General features: G+C 51.9%; 1 pseudogene; it reads left to right on the forward strand.

Annotated features, from left to right (window-relative positions):
- Positions 1–1113: 1113 nt before the first annotated feature.
- Positions 1114–4338, forward strand: LOC136519544 (pentatricopeptide repeat-containing protein OGR1, mitochondrial-like; annotated as a pseudogene).
- The last annotated feature ends 1318 nt before the right edge of the window (positions 4339–5656 follow it).

Consider the following 5656-nt stretch of genomic DNA (forward strand, 5'->3'; position numbering starts at 1 on the left):
AATAGAGAAATTATTGAAAAAAAATGTATGAGCTCCTCTTTATGAAGAGTTAGCTTATCACTATCTTTTTTTTATTAAATAAAATATTCTATAAGGTAGCTCTTAACACATTGTTGAAGCCGTCTTTACTGGTCTATTGCTTTCACTGCCATCGCACACACACCGAAGGCTACTTTTTGTGTGTTTTTCTTAAAAAAGGGGCATATTGATGATATTCGTGCGCCTATTTCTGGCCTTACTTTATGAAAACAATATTATTTTTGATGCTACTACTCCTACTTGTGTGACGATAATATTGCATTTTTACCTGATTCTGGAGGCTGCATATATTAATAAATGGTTATACAATGGTGGTCTTTATGACCTAATTGTTCTATTGCAGCAGTTGTTGCTGTTTAGACAGTGACTTGAGATAGTGGGAAAAGCTGCTAAATAGACCCTATACTTTTTACTTGATTACTTAGACCTTGTTTGAATGCACGTGTATCTATCTCAATTTGTGTGTTGGAAGCAGCGGCGGATCCTAGAAGAATTTTAGGGGGGCTGAACAAAAGTGCGACAACAACGTACCTCCGACTGCTGCTCGATCTTAAGTCTCAGCCCTACCTACACGATAGAACTTTGCCTAAAAATTCAGGGGGCTCCAGGGCTCCAGTATCGGTAGGGGGCTTGAACCCCCCGCGCGCGCGTTGAATCCGCAGCTGGTTGGAAGTGATACAATTCAACATACGTGAATTAATATGGATACCAGTACATTTGAATAAGAAATATATGTTTTGAAAACTACTGTATCTACTAGGTGAAAATATGGAAATAAATCATCGCTCTCTTCGTTTGGGCTTGTTTGACTGATAAGTCATGACTAAAAGTACTTTTGACTTATTTAGTATGAGAGAAAATAATGTTCGTTGGCTGAAAAAATATGACTTATAATTCAAACAAGCTTAAGCAAACAGGACGCACAGATGTAGCTTGTTATTATATGGGTCGTGGTTCGTGAGTGTCTTATAGCCTGTTTAAGGTGAATTGTTTTATTCCACTATACTCCTACTCTAATAAGTGGAGGAGCCCATCCCACAGTCCGACACTCATCATCCGGTCCAGGACCGCCCAATGCCATCGCCGCCGACGTCCACGGCAGCGGCGGCGGCGCAGCAGCTGGAGTCCCTCCTTCCGCACCTGTCCACGCTCTCCCACTACAAGCAGTTCCACGCGCGCCTCCATGCCTTAGGCACGCTCCACTTCTACCCATCCCTCCGCGCGCGCTTCCTCGACCGCCTAGCGCTCTTGCCGCACGCAGACGCGCTTCCGCACGCGCTACTCCTCCTCCGCTCCCTCCCGTCCCCCGCAACCAACGACTTCAACGCCGCCCTACGCGGCCTAGCCGCCTCCCCGCACCCGGCGCGTGTTAGAGCACCGATCGAACAACACACGCGACACAGTGGAAGACACACTCGTTTGGAGCTGCAAAAGCGGCAGCTGTTCCTTTGATTGAAGATCAATATATAAGCCTAGTTACAATGCTATATTTGGAAGCTAATCAATCACTAAAATAAGGAAAGGCTAAACTTGGCATGCTCGTGATTGAGGGCTGCCATCCCAGCTCTCTGGGCCATGCCATGATCTACGCTATCTGCTAGAAAGGAAAGAGCTCACGGTTTATGCTAACAATCTCCTCCTAAGCCGTGAGCAACTATGCTATGTTTTTCATGCCGACCATGCCACGAAGTTCCTGAAATCGAGTACGACCGAGTGCTTTTGTAAGCATGTCACCCAGCTGCAACTCAGTTCCCACAAACTCAACGTTGATCAGCCTCCTGTCACAGCATTCCCGGATGAAATGAAATTTCACATCAATGTGTTTGCTCCGGTCATGGTGTACAGGGTTCTTCATAAGGGCAATGGCAGACTTGTTGTCCACCTTGAGTTTTGGTGCGAGCACGGGTCCTCCGACGAGCTCAGCTAGCAACCGCGCCAACCAAACCGCCTCGCACGCAGCAGCAGCAGCAGCGATGTACTCCGCTTCGCATGAAGACAGAGCAACCACCTTCTGTTTCGCCGATTGCCAAGCAACCGGTCCTCCAACTAGGAAGAAGATGAGGCCACTCGTGCTTTTCCTGTCATTCACGTCACCGGCCAGGTCGCTATCAGAGTATCCGACCAGCACCGGCTTGCCTTCATCCTTCTTCCTGGGGTGATAATGCAAACCCCAGCTCAATGTGCCTGCCACGTACCGGAGCACACGCTTCACGGCGGTGAGGTGTTCTTGCCGCGGCGCCTCCATAAACCTGCTTAGGTAACCCACCGGGTATGCAAGATCCGGCCGGGAATTACACAAGTACCTGAGGCTGCCGATCAAGCTCCGGTACTTGGTGGCGTCCACGCTCGGCGTCGTGCCTTCCTTGAGCAGCTTCAATCTCGGCTCCATGGGGGTCGCACTGGCATTGCAACCACTCAAGCCCGCCTTCTCGAGTATCTTCGAGGCGTACGCCGTTTGCCGGAGCGAGATGCCGACTGCTCCCTGTGTCACCTCGAGCCCAAGGTAATAAGAGAGCAAACCGAGGTCACTCATCTTGAACGTGTTCAGCATCTGTTGCTTGAACTTTGCCACGGCATTTGCATCTCCTCCAGTTATGATGAGGTCGTCGACGTACACACCGACGATCAGGCGGCCTGCACCTTGACCGCGGGTGTACAGCCCGTGCTCGTCGACGCAGCGCTTAAACCCAAGCCGTAACAGCTCGGTGCTCTAACAGCGCGCTCTCTCCTCCTCCTCGCCGGCCGCCTCCTCCCTGCTCCCGCGCCGCCACGGCCTCGCCTCGATGCGCTCTCCCTCTCCTTCGCGCTGAAGGCCACAGCCCGATGCTCGGACGCGTTCGCCACACTCCAGCTCCACGCGATCCTCGTCCGCCTCGGTGTGGCTGCTGATGTCCGCCTGATGACCACGCTGCTCGACTCCTATGCCAAGTGCGGCGACCTCGCGTCCGCACGGAAGGTGTTTGACGAAATGTCCGTGCGGGACGTGGCCACATGGAACGCCCTGCTCGCAGGGCTGGCGCAGGGGACGGAGCCGAATCTCGCTCTCGTGCTGTTCCGCAGGCTGGCAGGGAGCTTTCGGGAGTTGCCGCCAAGTGAGGATCCAAATGAGGTGACTGTTGTCGCTGCACTTTCTGCATGTGCACAGCTTGGAGCATTAAAGGATGGATTGGCTACGCACGAGTTTGCTCGTACAATAGGAGCTGTGGGCAATGTTCGTGTCTGCAACTCGCTTATTGACATGTACTCCAAGTGTGGCCTTTTGAGCCGGGCTCTCGAAGTGTTCCATTCCATCAAGCTAGAAGATCGAACACTTGTGTCCTACAATGCTACAATTCAGTCGCTTTCCATGCACGGGCACGGGGAAGATGCACTGAAGTTGTTTGATGAAATGCCAGCTCGTATTGAACCGGATGAACTTACCTTGCTGTGTTGGGTGGGTGCAACCATGCTGGGCTTGTTGATGATGGGCGCAGGTTTTCGATTCCATGCGGGTTGCTCCCAATATGAAGCACTATGGGACCATTGTGGACCTCCTTGGCCGTGCAGGCCGCCTTGCTGAGGCACATGACATGATTATGCATATGCCATTTCCAGCAGACATTGTCCTCTGGCAGACATTGCTAGGTGCTGCCAAGATGCATGGTAATGTGGATCTAGCAGAGTTGGCTGCCACAAAGCTTGCTGATCTTGGCTCTAATGTTGATGGTGACTATGTGCTCCTGTCCAATGTATATGCGTCCAAGTCCTGGTGGGTGGATGTTGGTCGAGTTCGTGACACCATGCGAAGCAATGATGTGAAGAAAGTCCCTGGCTTCAGCTACACAGAAATAGATGGCGTAATGCATAAGTTCATTAATGGTGACAAAGAACACATGAGGTGGAGGGAAATATACAGAGCATTAGATGAAATTGGGTCAAGAATCTGTGAGCTGGGGTATGAGCCAGAAACGAGCAATGTGCTACATGACATTGGGGAGGAGGAGAAGCAGTATGCTTTAAGCTACCATAGCGAGAAGCTGGCCATTGCATTTGGGTTAATTTCCACACCACCTGGGGAGACTATTCGAGTGATCAAGAATCTCCGAATATGTGGAGACTGTCATGTGGTGGCAAAACTTATCTCTAAAGCCTATGGTCGGGTGATCATTATCCGGGACAGGGCAAGATTCCACCGGTTTGAAGATGGACAGTGTTCCTGTAGAGATTACTGGTAAAATGCTGGCACACTGGTCACTTGCAGCCCTACTAAACACAACATGTGCTCCTTGAGGAGAGTTCAAGTGATGCGACTGCATTTCTAGTCAAAATGAGGATGAAAGTATATAACATACTGACTCTTGATCACCATGTTACTGTTCAAAGGGCTCATCACATTAAAAAGTTCTTAGAAGATGCAAAGTTATCTAACTTGCACGAACTCCTGAGTTTGCCTAATAATTCGAGAAGTATCTTGGAAGCAGAACCAAAAAATTTGTGACAACTGTGCAAGCGTTGAATTGAAGTTGCTCCACGACTGTTATCTATCTATATTCACAAGTCTACGAGGTTTGTGACAAACTGACAATGAAACATTTTTGATATTGTTCACCTACAAACTCTAAGAGGTCGAGTGGACTATAGCTGCAAATATCATTGATGCATTACTTTTTCGTGAACATGCTTTATGCATGTGTTTCATTAAGAGGTTAGAACAGTTGAGTACAGCCATGGTCAGCACATCATCAAGGAGCGTGAGTGGCAGGCCACAGGCGGACATCTTTGGCATGGCGGGCTCAAGCGATACGACTCGCTTTGGCTCGCTGGAGTTTCCCACACTCCCACCTGTTGGGATGTGGGTTCCTCCCGTCTTCGAGCCGTCCCGGGCCTTCCTCTTCGGAAGCCTAGACTTCATCGCCGACCGGCTCAGCGTGCTTCACCTCCATGAGGAGACACTTGTCCCGACGCCCATCGGAGGAGGAGCGCCCTCCGTCGGCGCCGAGCCACCCGGCGACCTCAACGACGAGACGCCTGCGCTTCGCTCCGAGCCTACGCTGGGCTCAAACCCCACTGTGAGTATCGTACATACTGTTCTTTACTCGCTTTTTTATATTTTCCGCCGACTCTCCGGAGGGACCCCGTTGTCCCTGCCGCGATCACCATGCGATCGGTTCCCCTACGGCCTCGCGTCCCCCGCGGACGCATATGCACGGGGGCTCTAAAAGATGCTGGCGCCGCCTCCTCTCACATCCGAATTCGTGGGGATGGCGGGCTACGCTTCCGCCTCTTTTCACGACCTCATGGATGACGATGTTGAGAGCGACGGCGACAGCATCAGCGACGTCGTGGCACCTGGCCACCCTCTGTCCCGGGTGTGCGTTATGGCGGACGTCCCGGGACAACCGCCGGTGGTAGCGGAGTCTCTACAGACCCACACCCCTTCGGACCCTCGCGCGGAGGCCCTCGCGTGTGCGCAGGGGCACGACAAGGAGCTATGACAAAGGCGGCAGAACCAGCTGCCACCTACGCCGGTGCGCTCGGCGTAGCACGCTACGCCGCGTGCGCATAACCTAACGAGCGGCGCCTGGGGTCGCGCTCGTCAGGTCCAGCACAACATCATGGATGGGGGGAACGATCCCCC

Source organism: Miscanthus floridulus, chromosome 18, assembly GCF_019320115.1.
Source record: "Miscanthus floridulus cultivar M001 chromosome 18, ASM1932011v1, whole genome shotgun sequence".
Taxonomy (NCBI): Eukaryota; Viridiplantae; Streptophyta; class Magnoliopsida; order Poales; family Poaceae; genus Miscanthus; species Miscanthus floridulus.